Below are 16,662 nucleotides of genomic sequence, written 5' to 3'. Positions count from 1 at the left end.
GGATATAATAAAAAAACCAGCCTATACCTTCTAGAACCAAGATGGAATGAAAATGACCTTCCCTATTCATTATCCACGAATTATAATTTACTAGCATGCTAAAACACACTCCCACCCATGCCATGGCAACACTCAGACGTTTCCCTGAATGGTCTAAACTGGGGAGAAAACCCTGGTTCTGGGAGTTCCCTGCCCTTTTTACAAAAAACTCATGCGTAATCAATCCTTTATTCAGCATATAACCAAGAAATAACCACAAATACAACCAGTGAGCAGCCCAGAGTGCTGTTCTGCCTATGAGGTAGTCCTACTTTGCTTATGGAGTAGTCTTCCCTTTGTTTTTTATTTCCTTAAATTTGTTCTTGCTCTTTTCTGTCAGATGGCTTCTGACTTCTTTCTTGTGTGAAGACAGCACTCATACACTTGGACCCCGGACTGAACCCCACTTTTGGGTGTGCAGAAGGGATGGGTTGGCTGAACTTTTCAACTGCCGTCTCTGCGCAATTCATGATTTCATCACCATGTTTCATTGTCATATTTTACTTCTTTAAGGGCTTTTCTACTAAATCTTAACAACCATTATGTTAACATATACTTTGAGAAATTGTTGGCATAAGTGCCATTTGGGGGAATATGTTCAGAGAGAGTGGTGGCTTCTCCCATGACCCTTCCACCCCTGGAAACACATACCCTGCCATCAAACTGAGCTTCTGACTTAAAGTCTGTTGAAGGCAGCTGACAGGGATATGGTACTTAAATTGATAGAGGAGGACCTAGAATGTGGGAAGAGTGAAGAAATTAGGAGTTCTGGACAAGTAGAAACAAAATCTCAAGCCACAGAATCCGTGAATAATTGAATGAGGGTCTAGGCATGGGCACCAGGGTGGAGGGTGCAGCTTGACACTTGGCAGGGTTTCCCTGCATCCCTACAGCTCAGTCCAGAGGTGGTCTGGATGTGACGCAGGTGGAGCAATCATATAATTCCCATGATCTACACGTCTTATGAACTCATCCCAAGCAGAAAATACACCACCTGCCTGCTTGTAGGTGCTCCATAAAGGAAAAAACGTGTTATTAAAAATATTACAAAACTCTAAAAGGTCAGAGCCTACAGTGTCTGTGCATAAGTGAACTATTAGATAATCTGGCTGAGGGATCTTTATGGCCATTTCTCATTTGATGATATTTTCTTCACCTGTAAACCCAGAACTGTTACTAAGAGAGACTGAAACAGAAAGGCCTGGAACATTCCATTCCCAAGAGATAATTTATCTAAGTTATAGCAAAGAGAAGGAAAATCAAAGCATAAAATGTTCTCCAGTTCTGGTCTTTTGCACAGCCAAGAGAAGTGTTACATACTTACCACTTTGTTATTGAAAATAGAGACTACTCTCCTCCCAATGTCCCAAGTGAGAAGAGAAAAGTTGCAATTGGATGTCATCAGTCGGTTGAGAGACCAATCAGATCAAGGAAGAGAAGAGAGATTTACTTGACAACATTTGACTTTGATGAATGTTTCTTTTTGTCAGCCTTTCTAACTTGGGGAGGTGGGAGAGGGGAGGAAAATAATAGAGAGAGAAGTGAAGTCAGGGAAGACCGTCTAGAAATCTAGAAGAGAAAAAGTTTACCTGTAAAAAGAAAGCCAATGTGGATTATAATTTAACATAATCTTAAAAAGAAAATAAAGAAACTTCGACAGAAGTCAAAGCAAGCCATTTAAATTAATTTGGACCCCAGCAGGAAGACGGTAGTCTCCCTTGACCTTTGGCTAAAAAGTCCACTTAAAAAGCTGGTAGTCCAAAAGGAAGGCTATATTAGCAGGGAATGTTTCTGCACAATCAGAGGAGTTAGGTTTTAGTCAGAATGTACCGGAAAATCCCCAGGAAGTCTAAAGTTTCTTCCTCTGTGTCATTTTGAGTTGCTATCACCTGTCCCTAACCCCATTCAGATTAATCAGTGTGAAAGTGTTTCTGCCATTAATTTTAATTCATTTCTATGTTTTTAAAAAAGTCATAAACTAAAAAGAATAGCAAGTCCAATGATAGCAAAGCTTTATTTTTTTCCCCTCAGATGATTCCTTATAAAAGGAAAAATTCCTTAAGAGCTGTGTTTAAGAGTTCATGAGATCAGCTGATCTTTTATCAAGTCACACATTTGTTTCTGTCAAGCCATTAAGACCATCTGTAATCTCAAAATCATTGAATTCCAAAAATTATTGTGGAAACCCTTCTCCACATTATTTTAGTATTTATTATTATTATTTCTACAAATTATTTTGTGAACTTCCCATCCAAAATGACTATGGACAGAAAGGGAGTAGATGTGATAAACTATCGATGTATTGCTGAAATGGAATGTCAGAGAGGGTTCTAGATGGAATGGACTGCATAAATCAATGAGATCTTTGGTTCTCAACTCTGGTTGCATAATAGAATCATCTACATAATGGTGTTCCAGTCTTATGTTTCAACTCAGCATTTTAAAGATAGATCCTTACTTCTTCTATTTCAGATCTTCTCATCTATAGCTCCCATTCTACCACCACTGACAAATTTAGCCATGGGAACACCTATACTTCTTGGGAGTGATTTTTATTTTCTCTCTTGTTTGGGATAAAATTTTCTCTCATCTCTTTATCTTTTCATTTGAACACCCACAGAATTTTTCAAGACTCTTCTCTACTTCATGAATTTGCATGCTACAATATTTACAGTTTCTAATGTAGAATGTAATTAAAAACAGTCTACATTTGTTTTCTTTTTAAAAGTTAATGTTTATTATAAAATAATTTAAAATATTAAAATATTAAAAAGTATAAAAACCATAATGATCATACACAGAATAGGAAATATATTTATTACACATATAAGAAAATGTTCAAGAAAGTGCAAAATTATTTGAATATATTCTTGTGTATCAACTTAGTAAGGACTTTTAAATGTATCACACCTAATGAAATAAAATAAACATTTTCAGGACTTTTGGGAAGGACTGTAGATTATTACCATACCTTGAAATATAATTTGATAATATATATCAAAGCCTTGAATACTTTGCTTTCTAAAACCTGGCATTAAGAAAAAAGTCAGCCATCTCTATGTTTCTCTGTCTTTCCTTTATGAATATGTGCTCCTTTGTCGTAATAGCAATGACATAACCAAGACTGGCTAATTTATAAAGAAAAGAGCAAGGAGAAGTGTGGAGGAAAGGGGGAAAGCCCCTTATAAAACCACCAGATCTAGTGAGAATTCAGTGTCACGAGAACAGTATGGAGGAAACCACACCCATGATTCAATTATCTCCACCTGGTCCTGCCATTACATTCCAACCTCGGCAACAAGAGTGAAATTCCATCTCAAAACAATTAAAAAAAAAAAAGAAAAGTTATCATGGATAAGTCAGATTTTGAGTATGCTGTGCTACTGAAAGCTTGGTGGAGATCTTCTGGAGAAGAGAAAAGGAAGGAAGGTCAAGGTGAAAAGCTATGGTCTTAAGGGGAGCTATTTCCCCGTTTCTACCCATTTTTGCTAGTAATGGATGCTGGCCTCACAAGGTAGCCAACTGAACTGGAGCAGTTAGTTACCTTCCATTTGGGATCTGGTGTTGTGAAATAATCCTAGGCAAGAAGGAAATGCTGAGCTTTGAACTTCACCATCTTCTACAAATCATCCAAATTTTTAGGTATTATTTGCCTTAACCCATGCCTTGCTAGTGTTCTGAGTCGAGGCAGATTTGTTTCATCACAAAGAACCTATAGAGACATATTGTTTCTTTTCATCTACCCCAGGTTAGCACCTTTTAACTTAGTTCAGTTGACATAGGGTTGTTATTTTTAAGAAGAAACTTCAATTGGCAACTAGGAGGGGAAAAAACTAAGAAAATAAAAATGCAAAACAGACTGGTTTACAGTTCCTTTTAAGATATGTTCCCTCCCTTCCTAACTTTCTTCCTTCCTCTTTTTCTTTAACTTTTTTTCTGATTCTTTTTTCATTTAGTTAACTTCTTGAGCACTGTGCTGGTTGCTGGGGAGTAAAGGATAAATAAAAGGCATGATTTTCTTCCTCTAATTTAGCTACAATTGAGCCAAGCAGTGGCTTGGCTGCTGTAGCTCATGGAATACCAAACCCTAGATGCATTTTCTAGCTTCAATACTAGGTATGCCGGCTCCCATTTCAGATCATTTTAGTCTAAGCTTCTGTTTGATGTTCTCAGAATATGATATTCCAGGTATCTTACTTTTCTGTGGCACTTGTGCAGTTGCAAGGCAATGGACTGGCATTATACTTAACTTCCATCAGGTGTCTAATGCTGGTGCCCTTAATTTACAAATGTTATTTCTTTTAAATAAATTTCTGATGAAGTTAATTTTGCTTTCACTATAAAAACATATCCTTTAAAGAAAACATAGTCATGCATCACATATTTCAGTCAATGATGGCTCACATATATGAAAGTGGTCCCATAAGATTATTAACACTATATCTTTATTATAACTTTTCTGTTTAGATATGTTGAGATACACAAATACTTATCATTGTATTCTATAAAGTAACATGCTATACATGTTTGTAGCCTAGGAGTAATGGGGTAGACCATATAGCCTCCATTTATAGTAGGGTATACCATCTAGCTTTGTGTAAGTACACTCTATGATGTTCACACAATGACAAAAAATCACCTAAGGATTTAGTGCACTTCTTATAATGTATGCCAGCCGTGAGGTAATAAGTGACTGTATAAACCATTTAACCATTTGCTAATCACTAAATGTTGCATACTCAAAACCAACATTTGCATCCTGCTTTAAAATTTGCTATTAAATATGTTCACATTATTATAATATGTCTTTGGATGTTCCGCATAGGTCTTTGAAGTCAGTAGGGCAGGTGTCTTCATCTGCCACATCTTGCAGATGACAGAAGGGTTAGGTGACATGGCCAAAGTCACACAAGTACTAAGCAGTAGCATAGGGACATGAGCCCCAGTGCTCTGATTTTATATCCAAGCAACTTGTTTAATACCATGTTGTAACAACATGAATATAGAAGAAACATCAAGTTACAAATCCTGTAAATATTGATCTAAAAGCTCCAGTATGATTATAAATCTTTACTCAACTAGCATTCTCTTTGTCACTTTCAGGAAACTGTTGAAGCTATGTTCTATGCTTGATATCTACATTTTCCAGGTGTCAAATATCTGAGACCCACATAGCATTCACCTGTCTTCTGTGAAGTGTTAATTGCCATTGTAACCTTCACTTTCTCTCTGAGAGCAATTTTTTTTTTTTTTGGAGACGGAATTTCACTCTTGTTCAGGCTGGAGTGCAATGGCCTGATCTCGGCTCACTGCAACCTCCGCCTCCCCGGTTCAAGCAATTCTCCTGCCTCAGCCTCCCAAGTAGCTGAGATTACAGAAGTGCACCACCATGCCAAGCTAATTTTTTTGTATTATTAGTAGAGACTCAGGTGATCCATCCACCTTGGCCTCCCAAAGTTCTGGGATTATAGGCGTGAGCCACCACGCCCAGTCTGAGATCAATACTTTTTCCTTTTTGTTTTATATTATATAATGAGAGACTGCCCCTCTTATTTTATATTCCTTGAATAACAAGGACTCCTAAACATTACACATCTAAAAATGATACATTAACACAGGATTTTTTTTTTCAGGAAAGAAAAAAACAATTTCCCTAGTAACCAGGTTACTATAGCCTCTTAGCAAGCTCAGCCATTATTGCCGAATGCTCAAATTTGTCTTATTCTTCTTAAAGTATCCAAACCATTTTTTTCCTTATGAGCAATTCAATGGTGCTATAAAAATAATTTTTAAGGCTGGGTGCTGTGGCTCATGCTTGTAATCCTAGCACTTTGGGAGACTGAGGTGAGCGGATCACAAGGTCAGGCTTTCAAGACCAGCCTGGCCAGCATGGTGAAACCCCATCTCTACTAAAAATACAAAAAAAATAGTGGGGCATGATGGCACGCGACTGTTGTCCCAGCTACTTGGGAGGGTGAGGCAGGAGTATTGCTTGAACCGGGGAGGCAGAGGTTGCCTCACTCTGAGAGAGGCAAAGCGAGCCCAGACTGCGCCACTACACTCAGCCTGGGTGAGAGTGAGACTGTCTCAAAAAAATAATAATTTAAAAAAACAGCTAACCAGCAGGGCATGGTGGTGCATGCCTGTAGTCCCAACAACTCAAGAGGCTGAGGTGGGAGAATCTCTGGAGCCCAGGTGTTGGAAGTCAACTTGAGGAACATAGCAAGCCTCAAACTCCTAGAAGCTTCAAACTCTCGGGCTCAAGGGATCCTCCCACCTCAGCCCTGTGGGTAGCTGGTACTTCAGTTGTATGCCACCACGCCAGGCTAATCTTTAAATTTTTTGTGAGACAGAATCTCACTTGTTAAAGGGAGTCTTTCTTGTTAAAATGTTGGTGCCACCAGGTCTGGAACACTCCATGCTCCAGGGATGCTAGATTAGTAAGGAATTAACCCATTGGTTGCACTTGCCTCAGCCTACTGTTCTCTCAAGTCTCCAGCGGCTCAGTCCCCCAAGCTGTATCAGTCGTTGACTGGGTCTCTGCCTCCTCTTTGGGCATCAGGTTTCAGATGTATGGCTTGAAATGAGCTAACTTCTAAATAAATCACTATTCTTTTCATTGACACCTCACTCTAGCTCTAGAACCTGCTTTCCCCTGTGATCTGCCCCACTACTGATAAGCTCTTTGCTGGCACTAACTTTAGGTCAGTCTCCAGGCCACATGGACATGGCATTCCAGGAAAAGGGGAGGCGTGAGCTTGGGGTATGTGAGTGTAGACTAGCACAGTGTGTCCAGGTGATGGCAGTGGTTAGTGTGACTGCAGCTAAGGTCTGTGCATGGGGCATAGGAGGATGCTAGGCTAAGAAGAAAAGTTTGTCCCAGATTGAATGGGGCCTTCTCATTACATTAGACTTGATCCAGTACGCATTGCAGAGCCACTAACAGGCTTGGGGCAGGAGATTGAGTTCATCCTATTCCTGTTTTAGGAAGAAGACTTCAGTGTGGGCATGAAGGGGGACTGAAGGATGAGAATGCAGGAGACAGGGAAGCTCTTTACAGTTTGCCTTAATCCAACAGAAAATAGTAAAAGGTGGACTCTGAGACCTGGCAGTGGAATGAAGAGATAAGGAAGATAGGAGAGATTGTTTCAGAAATAAAAACTAATTTGATTAATTGGATGTAAGTTAGAGGGAGCAGAGAAAGTCAAAGGAGAGGTCTTCTCTTTTTTTGAGACGGAGTTTCGCTCTCGTTACCCAGGCTGGGGTGCAATGGCGCGATCTCGGCTCACCGCAACCTCCGCCTCCTGGGTTCAGGCAATTCTCCTGCCTCAGCCTCCTGAGTAGCTGGGATTACAGGCATGCGCCACCATGCCCAGCTAATTTTTTGTATCTTTAGTAGAGACGGGGTTTCACCATGTTGACCAGGATGGTCTCAATATCTTGACCTCGTGATCCACCTGCCTCGGCCTCCCAAAGTGCTGGGATTGATTACAGGCTTGAGCCACCGCGCCCGGCCAGGAGAGGTCTTCTTAAACATATGTGGAGAAGCTTATGCCAGCAACTGAGTGAGAAACACAAATGGTAAAGCAGGTTGGGGACAAGAAGATCAGTTCTGTTCTAAACATGCTGTTTGAGGACTGAAAGGAGAAGCTAAATACGTATCAGATAGGCAGGGGAAGCTCTGGGAGTTAGTCATAGAATTTACAAGAAACATCAAGAGTTGTTGCAGATTGGTCCAACTCAAACCAAAGAGGAAACTGAACTTAGAGGTTGAGTGACAGGTAGCAGAACTTAGGGGGATGTGATAAATAACTGGAAACAACTGGCTCTCAGTGAACGTCTAAGGTACTTAGGAGGCTTTAGAATATTGGTAGTTTCATTGAGAAACAATTTACATAGCATAGAATTCACCCATTGAGAATTCACTGGTTTTTAGTATATTCAAAATTGTGTGACCATCACCATCACTTAATTTTACAACATTTTTGTCGCACCAAAAAGAAACCCTATGTTCATTAGTCATCACTCCCTATTTCCCACAATGAACTTAAAAGAGAAGAAGGTTGCTATTGGAAGGGTATGGTAAAGCTCAGTCTCACAAAGAGCTGAGTTACCAGGCCTTAGGAAGAGAAGAAAATACTCCAGCTCTGAGAGTCCCAGCAGAAGAAGCTGAAGGGCATTTTCTTCCTAGTGATGCTGATTGATGACTCAGCATTCACATCTCCTCGCCTATGTCTCTCTGCTTAGCGGCCAAATTCCAGAGAAGGAAACTGAAAACGACCTCTGGTCAGGGAAGGTAGTCAGAGAAATCAAACAACAATGAAAAACCAGATGTCTAACCACATTGTTGGTCTAGAGGAAGCTGTGTCTGCAAAGACTCTATATTGCCTCCATTGAGAGTGAATGTAAGGTGAGGAAACAGTACATGAAGCCTTACTCTTCAACAAGTCTATACCAAGGGAACAAGAAGTAAAGTAATTGTGCACAGTGACCTTCTGGGTTGAAATGTTTCTCCCACCTCAGCCTTCTGTGTAGTTGGGACTACAAGCGCACACCACCACACCTGGCTAATTAAAAAAAGAAAAAAAAGGCCAAGTGAGGGTGGCTCATGCCTATAATCCCAGCACTTTGGGAGGCTGAGGAGGGTGGATCACAAGGTCAGGAGTTCAAGACCAGCCTGGCCAACATAGTGAAACTCTGTCTCTACTAAAACAAAACAAAAAAATTAGCCAGGCATGGTGGCATGTGCCGGTAGTCCCAGCTACTGGGGAGGCTGAGGCAGGAGAATCACTTGAACCCAGGAGGTGAAGGTTGCAGTGAGTCAAGATTGTGCCACTGCAGTGCCACTGCACTCCAGCTTGGGCAAAAGAGTGAGACTTCATACCTAAAAAAAAAAAGTTTGTACAGATAGGGTCTCTCTATGTTGCCCAGGCTTGTCTTGAACCCCTAGATTCAAGTGATCCTCCTGCCTTGACCTCTCAAAGTTCTGGGATTACAGGTGTAAGCCATTGTGCCCAGTCTTTGTTATTAAGATATGATGTCCTTGAACATGTTTATAGGCTGGGAGACTTGGGGGAGAGGGGAAGTAATTAATGGAGCAAGTACAGAAGAAGGCAGGTGGGGCTGATATTAAGGGCACAGGACGAGGATTAGCTTTGGAATGTAGGAGGCACACTTTTCCAAACAGATGGAATTTGTAGAGGAATGGGAAAGGAGAGATCTGCAAACTGATGGCCTCTATTTGTCAGGGAAATAAAAGACAAAGAGGGTTCAAGGAGTGAGGACTTGAGGTGAGTGGTAAGTCTGTGACTCCTGCTTCAGGCTCAGGTTCACTAAGGGCAGCAGGGCAGAGACATCCAGTCAAGCTTAACACCATGGATTGCTTTTTCCTTCCATTACTGATTTTTTGACATTTTAATCTTTCTCTCAGAGAATGAACTAGAAATAAAAAACGGGTGGTTGGGGGATCCAAACGTTAGAGGTTAGACTGAATGGACCACTTCATAAAGTTGCTGCTCAAGCTTTGGTGGTGTGAGGATGAAGTGAGCACAAAAGTAGCTTGTTAAGTTCTTACTGGGCTTCACTTACCCATGTTTCATCATCATAACCCCTAGTCCACGGATGTTAGTGTGTCTTACTACTCTCGAGGACTTGGATCCCTTGGTTCAGAAGATAAGGCAAGATTGCGGTATATCCCCTCAGTTGTAACTTTATTGCACAAGGCAATAAAGTTTATTATACAAGTAGGCAGCACCTGTATACCTGGTACCACCAAGGATGTACCAAGGAAGGTAGTTTATATCACTTCAAGGCAGCATTGTTGGGACAACCAAGCAAAAATGGCATAAAGACTATATTTACCTTCCATAACTGCAAGGGATATCTGTGATGAACCAAAAGATGTCTCAGTTGAAGACCAGGGGACCCCAGATGAGATGTCAATAAGATCTGCTCGCTCTGAGTTCTTTAGAAATGGAGCCTCCACTCTTGACTTCAGAACAGCTTGACTGCAGACATCACAGGCCTTCCTGCTAGCACAGCCCTAAGAAAGAGCATCATTTCAGATTGCATTCTGTTTGAGAGAAACGATCAGGAATTAGATTAAGCAGACCTGAGTTAGAACTCTATTCCACCACTTTCTGTGTGCCATTGGGCAAATTACTCTCTCAGATCTTATTTCTTTGTATATAAAAGGATAATTTTAAGACCAAATTAAATATGCAGGTGAAAGCATTAAATAAGGAGTCTGGCACATGTTAGGTGGGCAACGAGTGCTGGAAATTACGGATCACGATATTTTATTTAAAGTTGTAGGTGGGGGTTCACTCTTAAAATAATGCAAAAGACACTTGTGAAATTTCTCTGTGGATACAATGTAATATAAATGCAAAGTAAAAAGGAGTTAGTCCCATCCCATTACCAGAAAGAATACAAAAACAAGCAGCAACGAAAACAACAAACAAAAAGTCTCCCCGTAATTGATAAACACACATCTGTTCTCTTAAAGACTAAGATTCAAATTGCCAAAGACATTATTTTTTGATAAAGCAGTGCAAGTGAATACAAAAGGTATGCAAATACCCCTCTCAAGCAGCTCTAGGACTACATCCTAGCACTGTTGTCAGACCCTCAGTGATTCCCCGATGCCATTCCTGTCTTTTCCAGTCTTGTCTTTCACCGACTCACCTTGACCTTTCAGCTCTGGTGAACTTGGATTCCTAGCCCTGCACTTGCTTTTCCCAGTTCAACATTCTTACTACTGCCATTCCATTTATGTCTCTCAAAATCCTTCTCCTATCCAGTTTTCTCATCCTTCAAGCCTTGATCAAGCCTCCCCTCCTCTAAAGCCTCCTCAGAGTCATCACTTTCTGCTCCAAAATCCCATGGTACTTCTCTTCTGTAGAACGAATTTGGCCAGCTAATTAGAGTGGGCATGTGTTATTCATTAGGCTGCTCCACATCTGAAGCCCTTTCCTATGTTTGAAGGAAGCAGAGCCTGCCTCCCACTATGGAAGCTGAAGATGCTTGAACATTTTCCCAGCCTCCCCTGCAGTTAAGACAAGGGCACGTGACAGAGGCTGAGCCAATCAGATGCATTCACCCCACTTCAATGTGCAAGACAGGGATGTAAAGAAGCAGAGACCCTGCAGTCCTCAAGTGGTTGAGGGTGATGCCTGTGGAGACAGCTGCGTTTGGTTTCCTGAGTTGACGATGGCAGAAATTCTAGCAGTAGTGGCAACTAGGCACACTGATTGGTCTGTGCTCTCTGGTAGGAGTGGCAAAGTCTTCACCAAACTTCATGGCATGATATGGAGCATTGCTTATGGCTACGCATCTCCAAGACTGATTCTACAGCTTTGCTGAATGTTTAGGGCCAAAAATAAAAGAATTCAGCATAGTAACTGCTGAAAATGCAATACAAGGCCACTCTGGGAATTTCTTACTGCTTGTCTTTTTAGAACCTTGCCTCCAGCCGTGGTTAGTGGGCCTTCTTTCTTCCTAGGTCTTGCCCACAGAGGAATTTATAGTAATATTTTTGTATGTTGCAATGTTTTGGGGTCAATGCTGACATTTGGGAGAGGGCAGAGATACTAGTTTTCCTGCAATGTACAGGACAGTCACACACAATGAAACATTATCTGTCATCTCCTGTCCTTTTCAAATGTCCCGAGGTTAAAAAACAAACTGTTTACAATTATCTGAGTCTAGAATATGACTGTTTTACATATAAAAACAAAATATTTGGGATTTTTTGAGGGAAGATTGCATTTGGTTTGGAACTTCCCCAAAAGGTCTTCACTATGTAGAGATGTCACATCTTTAAGATGGCAACGGTGCATATGGTATTGTCAAGGCGACATCTGAAGTTCAGAGCTCTAGTGTCACCCCTGCATTTCCCAGATTCTTTAGGTCCCACAAGCATCTTACTCCTTCATCGTGTGTTTTGGAGTGTACTCCTGGCCAAGCACTTGTATATTGCAGATATATTTTTATGTGTTTCTTAAATTGCTTCCTTTTTATTCCTCCTTTATATTACTATTAGGAAAGTATATTCGATTTTTATTTTTATTTTTTTGAGACAGAGTTTCGCTCTTGTTACTCAGGCTGGAGTGCAATGGCACGATCTCAGCTCACCGCAACCTCCACCTCCTGGGTTCAGGCAATTCTCCTGCCTCAGCCTCCTGAGTAGCTGGGATTACAGGCACGCGCCACCATGCCCAGCTAATTTTTTGTATTTTTAGCAGAGACGGGGTTTCACCATGATGACCAGGAGGGTCTTGATTTCTTGACCTCATGATCCACCCGCCTCGGCCTCCCAAAGTGCTGGGATTACAGGCGTGAGCCACTGCGCCCGGCCCAGTATATTCGATTTTTAAAGTTCATTTAAATTTTTTTTCAGGATAATCATGGTGGCAGTTTCAGTTACTTGTTATAAAAATGAACAAGTACCATGACCATGACCCCAAAGCCTTCTCTTATTTTCCCACAGTCTTTTAGCCTATCCCCTCCCAAACATGTTTGTTACTAAAGATCCATCGGTCTGGGATTTTGAATGTTACTCAAATTTTTAAGGTAACATACTTTCCTTCCTGATAGTTATATACAAAAATGCCTTCAGAAAATGACTCTATTCTCACAACCATAACATCTTGGGTTAATATTGATTGAAGGTTCAATGGTATATTTCAAATGCTGATAGGACGGGGCTTTAAAACCATCAACTCTCAGGCTCCTGGGAGCTCAGTTTCTCTCTAAGCTTTATTGGGTGTAAAAAGCATATAGTGACCCAATCCACACTCTACTCTTAATGGCCATGTGAGGGAAGAAAGCTTTGCTTTATCTTTCTGAATGCTTAGCAGGATTTAAATATAAATTAGCATAAGATTTGAAAAAGAGAAAAGAAGTAGCATCATATTCTATTTTTCAGTTAGCAACCATCAAATTACAGTTGGTGAACTTTTGAGCAGAGTGAGCTTCTTGACCTCATGGTGAGAACACAAAAAGACTCCCCAGAACAAGGTGTCCTCATGTGCAGATTGCAGATGGAGCCGCGGTGCCCAGACAACAGTGCCCAGAGGCTTTCTTACCAGTTTCAGGCCTCCTCTTGAATGACAGTCACTCTGAGGATGACACATTGGGGTTAGAATGCTCCTTGACTTTAAAAAACCAACAAACAAATTGAACCTTATCATATTTTACTACTAGTCCTCTTTGTACTACATGTTTTTGCTGGAAATCAAAGTGTGTTAGTCAAATGCCCTTTCAAAACCCTATAATCTCAGCATGCAAAGCCAGCATCTGAGGATTTCCCACATTGAATCGGCCTGTGTATACGAAAAGACTTGTATGTATAGAAAAGGGGAGCTGTGGTTTTAAAGAAGACTGAGTTTTAATCACTTTGAAACTGTAAATTAACATGAGTTTCAAATAAACAGTCTGCAATTTTGATTTTATCAACTCAAGAATCCTTGCCAGAAGATCCATGAAAGTGACACCAAATGTTCTGGCGATTTTAATCAAGATGAGATAATGCATATGAAAGTGAACAGTGAAGTCCCTCACCAAGTATTTTAGGATCTGCCACTAATTTTCATAGTCTCTAGGGCAGTGTTTAATACAAATTTGCAAACAAATACAATAAATACACTCTGAAACTGGATTCTTGTATTTTAACAGCTGCTCCTAGCAAAAAAGAAAAAATGGAAAATAATGGATAACTTTTTAGAACATTCATTAATAATTTTTCTTTTAATAAATGGATTTTACCTGTTTTATTTTGTGTCAACCAGATATAACCTGAGTGACCAAAAAGAAGAGTGTTTTCTTTTCAAATATGCCACCTTTATATGCTGGAAATATTTGCTTCAGATGTGATTCAACTGTCTGCCACACTGAAGAGCTTTAAAGAATCCTTTTCCATTGAAGTGTCAATTATTTCTCTCTTCTTTTCAGACAGCTGAGTACCCTCTCATCATTGTCAGTTCATCTCATTTTCATTTTTAAAATGCTAACAAGAAAGTGGCCTGGTGCTTTGTCTCTGTCTCCTTGCTTTCACAGCCCCCAGTGCAGTCCTTTTTTGTCCTTGTCAGTTTTATAACTTTGACCTCAAGGATGTTTTTCAGCCCACAGAGCAACTTGCAGCTTCCCAGACTCTGCTGTGCAAAGATGCTTTTCATTTTGTGAGAACTACCTGTGCCTTGATGTGGTAGAGATACTTTCTTTCCTGAAATTCAACAAGGTACAATAACTTGTTTTCTTGACTTTCACACTGACTGAAACATTTATTAGGCATAGTACTTTAGCAATGTTGGGATATACAAAGATGGGTCCCTCCATTTCTGGACCTTAAGGACCATACATCAAATAAGATGGAAATAACATGTGCTGAATGCTATAGAACTGCTCCATCCAATAGAATAATTGCCAGTTAATTGGTGATTGAGCATTTGAAATGTGTTCTGAATTGAGATGCACCATTAATTGTAAAATACTCATTGGATTTCAAAGATTTACTGAAAAAAATGCAAAGCATCTAAATTTTTAAATACTGATTACACAATTAATGTGATGATATTTTAGATATGTTGGGTTAAGTAAAGCATATATTAAAAGTAATTTCACCTGTTTCATTTTCCTTTTTTTTATGTGACTACTAGAAAACTCAAAATTACATCTGTGGCTCACATTATTTCTATTAAATGGTATTGTAATAGAAGTTTAGAGAAGAATGGGGAAGTATGTCTTGTATGTGTGGTAGGGCACACACAGAGGCATGGTGGACAGAAAGCTATCTGAGAGGAGGTGACACTGGAGCTAAATCTTGAATGATGGCAGCCTCTACACACACAGAATGCAGAAGGGATCTCAGCCAGTAGTACAGAGGCAATGCTGTGTAGTGGGCAAGACAGGTTTTGGATGACATCTCAACTCCCTCTTAAGATAAATTAGTACAGTGCCTAGAACAAGAAAAAGTACTTAATAAGCGGTGTCTAATTTTACTAGGATGTGTCAGCAAGGTTAAAGGATGATTTAAAGAATGTTAAAATGACATCTAACCTAAAAGTCATTTCCTTAGCTACCATGCCAGAGACACCACCACTGAAGCCTTGCCTCTCCTTTCATGTCACTGCTTATAAAATAACGGCTTATAATCTGAACGAATCCCAAATTCTACACAGTATATATTCAAGAACAGAGGAAAAAAAGCTGTACTTCCCAACTGATTTTCATTGTCCTTGTTCCATATGTGACTTTGTAACATTTGATCACCTTTTTGCAAGTGGAAATAAAAGGTTAGAAGTAGAAATGGACCATTGTCTTTCCTTTTCTGACTGAAATCCTTAATCAGTGTAAACCTCCCCAACATATTCAGTGGTCCACATGCATCTACATCAAAATTATGGATGGCTCTGGAAACTAGACCAAATTCTGAAGATGACAGAGTGGCAATTACCTAGTGACACAGGACAAACTTGGCATATGGCCAAGTTCCCTGGCCTATTTAAAGTTCCCATTAAAGCAATATGGATTTACAGGAGGGCTTTATGGCATGCTTGAAATATTGCTTGAAATATTGCTTGAAATATTCCAAGAAACTAATATTAGATCAGCACATGATAGGTTACTTGGAAGGTAAGTAAGGAAGGAGAGATCATTATAATTTCATACAGAAGTGGGCTTCTGTTAAAGACTGATGCATGCCACCGGATGGTGGGCTAAGAGTTGTGAGACCCCCAGATATTATAGTGACCTCAACACGTGTATTCTCTCTTCTATCCTGAGGTTCTGGCTGCAGGAGTTTTAAGAGGACCTTTTCTAGAGGAATGAAAACAAAGTCTACACATGACTGTTTATTCAAGCACAAACCCCACAGGCAACTATCTTCTAATTTGGTTCCTCTTGCATTTCAACTTCTCTTTCCCCCAGTATCTGTTAAAAGAGCCAGAAAAGGGTATGTATTGAGAGCCCCCATTCACCTCAAAGTTTTACCTTTAGAAGCTGCCTTTATAATAATAATAATATCTAACATATTGAGCACTTACTTTAATATACTGTTTGTTCAATCCTTATAATACCACCATATATTAGGTATGGTTTAATTTATTAAATTAATTTATTTACTAAATATAAGTTTATTTACCAATTTATTAGCTCTTACGGCTTCTGCGAGTCACAAATTCAGACATAACATAGTCTCTGCCCCATGAGGTCTGGCTCAGCTGGAGGACTTGAAAACTGCAAAGCTCTGAAGGCTCCTTCACTCACATCTGTTGGTTGACACTGGCTGTCAACTATGGGTCTAGGTAGGATATCAGTTGGAACACCCACATGTGGCCTCTCCATGTGGCCTGGGCTTCCTCACATCTTAGTGACTGGGTTTCAATGGCAAGTGTGTGTGTGTGTGTGTGTGTGTGTGTGTGTGTGTGAAAGACAGAGAGAGAGGCCGGGCACGGTGGCTCACTCCTGTAATCCCAGCACTTTGGGAGGCCGAGGTGGGTGGATCACGAGGTCAAGAGATCGAGAACATCCTGGTCAACCCCGTCTCTACTAAAAATACAAAAAATTAGCTGGGCATGGTGGCGCGTATCTGTAATCCCAGCTACTCAGGAGGCTGAGGCAGGA

Source organism: Callithrix jacchus, chromosome 6 (assembly GCF_049354715.1).
Source record: "Callithrix jacchus isolate 240 chromosome 6, calJac240_pri, whole genome shotgun sequence".
NCBI lineage: Eukaryota > Metazoa > Chordata > Mammalia > Primates > Cebidae > Callithrix > Callithrix jacchus.
The sequence above is the reverse complement of the archived record's forward strand: the minus strand, read 5'-3'. Positions refer to the sequence as shown.